This window comes from Dreissena polymorpha, chromosome 16 (assembly GCF_020536995.1).
Source record: "Dreissena polymorpha isolate Duluth1 chromosome 16, UMN_Dpol_1.0, whole genome shotgun sequence".
NCBI lineage: Eukaryota > Metazoa > Mollusca > Bivalvia > Myida > Dreissenidae > Dreissena > Dreissena polymorpha.
Window position 1 is genome coordinate 7,181,655 of NC_068370.1, and position 8,256 is coordinate 7,189,910.

Genomic DNA, 8,256 nt, shown 5'->3' on the forward strand with positions numbered 1-8,256 from the left:
ACAACCAATTAAAGGATTTATGTCTGTCAATGATGTCTGGTATACAGATTAACGTCAAAATATACTATAAGGTACATTATTAAGTTTGCATAACAACCGAGGTAATATCATTTAATTAAGTATTCTGACCCTCTTGCAATTCAGATACTTGACTAGTATTCGGATATCCGGATAATCATTACCATCCGTAGTTATAATAAATAAAGCTAATACTTTACTTTTAGTCAATAGTGTACATTTTCAATTTATAATGGTAATATTTGCTCCTCTAGCACAGTCGTGGTCATGTGATTTAGGCACACATGACACAATGAGTCGCATCCTAGATCAGCCAGCCCGGAAGATGTTCCTCACCCATCTGACACACTGCAGGCACTGCGCAGGCTCGACTGGTAACAGTGGTGCCTCACCTGAGAGTCCAAGCCAAACGTGGTCTGCGGAATATGAGGGCAAAACAATAGAGTTATCCATAGTCACTACTCAAGGTATAATCATTGAGGTAAGTTTATATATGTGCACCATTTTGCATTTATGTTTTAAGTTGAAGGTTTTGAAAAAAACAGTTTTCAAATGTAACTGGCTAATATTGATGCAGCCTTGAAATGAGTGGTTTAATTTATTCTTTGGTTAAATCATTAATGCATGATTTGCTAATGTGTTACAAAAATATTTTATTGACAAAAGAAACACACATTGTTAGAAACAACAACCTTTAGAGGCAAAACCTGCATTGGAATGATTTATGTTTGTACAAAATGAGTACCAACATGACAGTTATGACATTTGTTCTGGGACCTATACAAACAAAGGGATGCGCATTGTATTTGTTTGTATAGGTCCCTGATTTGTTGCAGTTTTTGTCATACTGGCTGGTAATTTTGTTGTTCTGGCTTGTTGTCGACCTTCAAACCTGCTCAAACACCAACAGGAGAGAACAACCAAAATTAATATACCTAAAAGAATTTCAAAAATACACGATTTGATAATTATGCAATTTCTCACTATTTTTGACGTTTTCAGGGGTATTTTTGTCGTTCAGGCCTGCTATTGTGTTAGCAACTTCAAAACTGGCCAACAGACTGACCAACGGCAGATAAAAACAAAAACCCTACAGATCAACAAAAAAAGACGCCAGTACGACAATTATATGAGTCGCCTTTTTGTTGATTTGATGTGTTCTGGTGTTGTTGAACTTCAAACCTGCCAACAAGCTAGAACAATATGGCAGAAATCAGCATCCATAACATTCTGTGTGACTTTAAATGCATATTTCTTATATTGTAGACAAAGGACTCATTTGACAGCATATTGATAGACGATGGAACAGCTATTGCTCTTGTTAAAGGATGTCACAAAATAGCACAGCAGACACAAACTGTGCAGGCCAGCAAAGGTACCAGTAATGCATCAAAATGTTTTTGATTCTTCTTACCCGACCGAACCTTATCTTAAAGGGACTTGTTCACAGGTTGTTAAATTGAGGAGTTTCAAAATAATTGTCATAGATTAAAAACAAATCTGATTGCATTATGTTTAAACAAGCAAACTAACACTCCTTAGTGGGGACAGTGGTCTAGTGGTAAGATGCTGGTCTAGGGATCCAAAGGTCCCTGGTTCGAATCCCGCCCATGTGTAAACGGACGACTTTAATCCCAGTGTCCGGGGGGTTAATGTCGAAGTCGGCTGAAGATGCATACGTTATCGAAGCAGACTATAAACCACACCTCTAACCTTTCTCTTTAAGATGATTGCATTATTTTTAAACAAGCAAACTAACACTTCTTCTTCTACTTCGTACTTCCTACAGTCAATTGCTGACTATTACAGGAAGGCCTATTATAGGCAGATATGGACACTGTCGAGTATGTTTCCTGGGAAGAACCAGTACTTGATGTCTATGGAGGAGATAATGAGAACGCTCCCTAAGTAGGGAGCGAATCCACAAATTCTTGATCGCTAGGCGGACACCTCATCCACTACACCACCGCGACATATAAGATAGGTCATACGATAAACTTTAAAATATTGGTTCAGTAAGGGATAATGATATTTCAAAATTGCTAAAATAAAAATTAAGCATTTGTAAAGCTTTTCAGCGATAATATGAAAAATAGGTTGAGTACTTATATAGCGGTTAAGTTTCCCTCACATTCCATGAAATGCTGCTTAGTGCAGTGGTAGCGCGTTCACTTTTGCATACAGAGGTCGCGGGTTCAGATCTTGGGGAAGGCAATATTTTTGTAATTTTTTTTTCTTGCCATTATAATCACATAAGATAAATAAAACATTATAGATTCAAACAAATTTAATGCCATTTTAAAAAAATGCGAAAATCACTGAACAAGTCCTTTTTAGTGCCAACTATTTGTTGTTGTGTCAGATGAGTTTTTGATCATTTTTGCTACATTTGATTATATTAACTTTTACATTTTAAGGAAGATATGTAAGAAATACATATTTGTAGTATTTATGTTGTTCAAAATCATCATTTAACTAGCAAATAACTTGTGTATAGAAAAAAAGTAAATGTAAAAATGGTAGGCTTACCTGTCCTATTTTGGGATATGTGTGTGGAAACAAACAACTTGTTTGGTCTAAATTTGATAAAATATTTGAATATGTGCCGCAACTGTTTAGTATTTTGAATATATTTTTTGCAAATTACCATCGCTATTATGGCCAGTAGGACATTCTTTCTTATTATATCTGTCACATTACTAATTGTGTAAATACTCCAAACTTTTTTAGGTATCAATGTCACCTACGTCAATCATTAACATATGAATCTGTTCTTGGCCAAATTTCCTTGACAAGTACCCATACCCTAAATATGTATGAAACCTTTTTGCCAATTAAGATATAGTCGTTAAGGGGGCGAGTCGTTACATTACCATATGGCTGGCATATAGCAGTTGCACAGTCCATCTATCCACGGTCCGTCCGGCATTCTGTTTCCTGGAGTTTTTTCCTAAACAGGTTCAGTTAATTGTCTAATTTTTAGCTCGGCTGTTTTCGGAGAAAACCCGAGGTATTGTCATAGCCAGCTCGTCGTCCGCCGTCAGCTGTAGGCATCGTGCTAAAACCTTAAAATTGGCTCTAAAATCAAAGTGCTTCCACCTACAACTTTGAAACTTCATAAGTACATGCACCTTGATATGTTCTACACGCCACACCCATTTTTGGATCACTAGGTCAAAGGTCAAGGTCACTGTGACCTCTAATATAAAACTTTAACATAGGCTCTAAAATCAAAGTGCTTCCACCTACAATTTTGAAACTTCATATGTAGATGCACCTTGATGAGTTCTACAAGCCACACCAAATTTTCGGTCACTAGGTCAAAGGTCTAGGTCACTGTGACCTCTTAAAAAAAATAATCTGAAAAGCTTTCGAAGCCAAGCTTTGGCACCTGTTATGCGGGGATCTTGTTTGCTGTGTGTCTGCCTGCATGACTTACAAATAAATTCGGAGTTTTGTTCCAATTCATTGATTCTTGACGAAGTTATGGGAATTGGACATATAAAATTTCTCTTAGTCTAGAATAACTGTTTTTGAGACTTTTTCTCCTTATCATTTGCAGATATCAAACTGTTTTTATGTGTGAGGCCACCGACATGACTTACAGATCAGTGTACAAATAAATTTAGAGTTTTGTTCCAATTCATTGATTCTTGACGAAGTTATGGGAAGTGGACATATTAAATTTCTCTTAGTCTAGAATAACTGTTTTTGAGACTTTTTTTCCTTATCATTTGCAGATATCAGACTGTTTTTATGTGTGACGCCATCGACATGACTTACAGATCAGTGTTCAAAATATGTTCCTATCCATTTAATTGCCATGAAGTTACTTGCTTTGGGCAGAAATTATCTCTAGAATAACAGTATTTCGGATTTTTTGTATGCCCCCGGATCGAATTATCGGGGGTATATTGTTTTTGGCCTGTCTGTCTGTCATTCATTCATTCATTCATTCATTGTATGTGTGTATCCAAAAACTTTCACCTTGGTCATAACTTTTGCAATATTGAAGATAGCAACTTGATATTTGGCATGCATGTGTAACTAATGAAGCTGCTCATTTTGAGTGATGAAAGGTCAAGGTCATCCTCCAAGGTCAAATATATGGCTTCAAAGCGGCACAATATGGGGCATTGTGTTTCTGACAAACACATCTCTTGTTTTTCTGAAAGACTTGATTATATATTAACCTTATGGTTGGTGTGTGTGTGTGTCAACCTAAAGGACTTACAGATCAATTAAGAGTTTGTTCCGGTCCATTCATATTAAGGGACCTTATAATTGTCTGTTTATAATACTTTTCCGGAATGTTTCAAATCGCATTGACATACTGATTTTTTTGGTGTGTGTGTCCACATAGCACATGACCTACCAATCAATTTCAAGTTTTGTTTTCAAGTTTTGTTCAGGAATATTGATTTTTTACGAACTTAAGGGGCTTGTACAGTTTTCTCTCAAACATCTGCTGTGCGGCATCAAATGCAATAGGGGCATTGTGTTTCATAAACACAGCTCATATTGAAACTATAAACACGCATGTTTGCGGTTTAAAATATGTGAATCATTTATATTTAAATACTCGAGTCTCTATTATGCTTTTCTTTGAAATGTTGTAATATGCTAGCTAAGCTATGATATGACGTCATACCATATGCTATGCTGTCATATCATATGTCATGCTTAACTATAATATAAAAGTATGCCGTAAATTATGATATAATTTTCATGCTATGATATAACACATCATGATATGGCATGGAAGCTATGCAGTTATACAGTATGCTATGCTATGATTTTTATAATATGTTAAGTATTTATATGAGATGCTTAACTATGCTATGCTATAATATAACATGATAGCGTTAGTATAAATGGTGTAGTTAAGCTTTGCTTTTTCATATGGTATACTTTGATATGCTCTGCCTCCCTGTGCTTCACCACAGCAAGCCACGCCGCACAACACTGAAAGTGGTTCAATCTTTATTAATGTATTGATATCTACATCTATGAAGGTGACTTGCTTTTGTCCAATAAGAGTGACTTGTTAACAGATTGTCAAAACTACAATTTTACAAGTTTTTTGGTCACAGAATGAAAAAAATCACTGCACATGTGGGAGCAAAATAACAATAATGATGTAGACTCCTACTGAACAAACATTTGCCTTTATGAGTAATCATAAAACCACGGCATCTTTGATTACGCTTAACCGATCGTAATGAAAAAATCCTTGCTAATCCAATCATGTTTATTATGACCACATATAATTAATTCATTTTCAGCTCGGCTGTTTTCGGAGAAAACCCGAGGTATTGTCATAGCCAGCTCGGCGTGTCGTGTCCGCCGTCCGCGTTGTGCTAAAACCTTAACATTTTGTCAAGGTTTTGAACATTGGCTCTAAAATCAAAGTGCTTCCACCTACAACTTTGAAACTTCATATGTAGCTTCACCTAGATGAGTTCTACACGCCTCATACATATTTGGGTCACTAGGTCAAAGGTCAAGGTCACTGTGACCTCTTAAAAAAAATAAATTCTGACAAGCCTTCATTTCTTCTAAAATGCACCCGCAGCCGAGAATGGCATCCGTTATGCGGGGCTCTTGTTTGTTTTACCGCTTATTTCAATGTATGAAAATATAAATGGTTTAAAAGAGTTTTAAGTTATGACGTAATGGCTGGAGATTTAAAAACATAAGACCGCAACATCATAAATACCACCAAACGTTGGTATCGATTGCAGGCCAGTATGTCATGGTAGTGGGACAGCTTCTGCGGACAGGCAGCGTTCCCGTTATCCGCCCTTTCAAGATACAGAACCTCGGACACAACGCTGACATGGCAACCATGTGGCCACTTGAGGTCATAGATGGCATGAACCAAAATGTACTGTGAAGTGTGGGTTTGTGTTTGTATGAATTTGTTTAATGTCATTTTAAATGAAAATAGTCATTTATACTTCTCGAGCTGGCCTAGCAATCACGTCGTCCATGTTAGTTAATGTTATAGTCAAAATGGTTATGTGATGTGTGTGTTTATTGGAAAGTCATTGTTAAATATTCATTTCCTGTAATTGTTTTTATGTTTTATTTTACAATTAATTTGATAAACAAAAAAATATATGAACAATTATAAACTTCTGGCGTCTTTTCCTGTCCTAGAGGTCTGAATATGGGCCCCTTTACTAATAAAAATGTTGATTTTGTCCTAATCTATAACAAAATTCAATTACAAAAGCTGCATATGCAGTTCTTGCATTCTTTAGGTACAGTCTTGTTGAAGCTTGTGCTAATCTTGCTACATTGTTAGTTTTAAATCTTCTAGAAATGTGTCCCAACTGCGCATTCACATGAAAATACTCTTGAAGTTCAACTGACACATATGCCAATGGGCGACTAATGGCCTGCAGATTCAAGGTGTAGGATTATGACCACTTTTTTAAGCGCAAAAGTTGTCATTACCAATGAGAGTGCATTGTACTGGCAATATTTATTTCGTAAATTTGAATATTTTAATACAAGATAATAAAAGTTTTGGTGACGAAAAACGCCGTGATTAACCGATAAAAAACTTAAAAATAAGAGTTAAAGATAGAACCGTGTCAATATGTACGTATGCAGTTACTTACTTGCATGTGTACACTTGACATCGTTAATTTGTATTTTAAGAGATGCATGATCAATGAGAAGTTAAGATTACATAGAGGATTATACATCTTTTTAAAGCCGTCTTGCGTTGTCAAAATATTTGCTGATTTTTTTTCTGCCATTAAGTCAGGCTTTAAAGGGTCTGTCCTTCAGTCTACCAGACTGGCTTACAATATTTGATGCACTGAGAATCAGACCAACCAAACGTTTGAGAGACAATCGTATAGGGCGTTCATGTCATAGCATGAACAGTTCGTAATCAGATGACAAGCAGTTTAAATATGGTTACCCTTTAATATTGAACACAATGAGGTTTGTACATGGAATGATAAAGATAGTTGATCAGATCGTTATTCAAAAGTACGTCGCATTTCAATGTTCATCATGTTTTTTTTCACAACAAACTGAAACAAGCTTTGCCAGATCTGATCAAGCAAACTTAGTAGTTTAATTAAGATTAAATATGGGCCGCGTCATGCGAAAATGGGTCTCATGCCATATTCTGTTAGCGTAGTACCTCTGGCGTTATTTCGAGTTGCCTTTAAAGTGTGGAATCATCTATTGCTGAAGGGAATTATAACAAAAAATGCTTCTTAATTTGTTTATTTATTTTTGTCCAAAATCGTAATGAAAACAAAATATATGTTTGCCTCCTTTACCAGTATATTTTTTATGTATTACAAAATCATAAAAAATCTATATTTGTTCTATATATTAGATTGCAATTTTAATAGTTAATGTGATCATTATTATACATTTAAAAAATAATTTGAAAATAACTAGACAGCGGGTGGTTTAAAGTTCAACTTTTTATATACTAGCACTGCATGAATGACTGTTTACCCTAAGCTGATATTAATTGCTTCAATTAAATAATTTTGTATACCGATTATATATTAAGTCGAGACAGGTACCTCGTGAAAACACTGTGTATTTTACTCTAAAAATAAAACAAAGTATCAATTCCATTATATAAAAGTAAATGGGCAAGTACTTTATTTACGAATTTACGCTCACGTCATTAACCGCGTATATAATAGTTGAAGGTAACTTATCTGGTAAACCATACTTTCAATATGTCTTAGTAACATGTATTTTCGTCTGAAATGGATATATGTTCTCACGCGGCTTACGAAGAACATCGACAAGTCATTACTATCGAATTTCTTTCCTAAATAATATATACTGATGTTTTGCAACAAATCATCATTTTGAATCGATAGCAAATATGGGTAACTTACATAGGGTGACCTGTTGTGTTATTGTACTATCCCTAATTCCGAAAAAATACTTGAAATAGTTTAAATGACGTGCTGATGGAATGATGCATGTATTATGTATAGACAGCATGTATAGTATGTGAATAAATATTGTTTATCTAGAGTCCGTGATCGAATTGAATTCACATTTCCGAATTAACCTCTTTCTGAACGCAAACAATCCCTCTTTTATATTGTTATTATGAATCGTAATACGATACTGTAACTTGTATGTTCGTCATTGATTCGTTGAATACGCTGGGTTCCCAAATAACACTTTAATGCAATAAAATTTGATCATAGATAAGCGATCATTACATATACTTTGGAT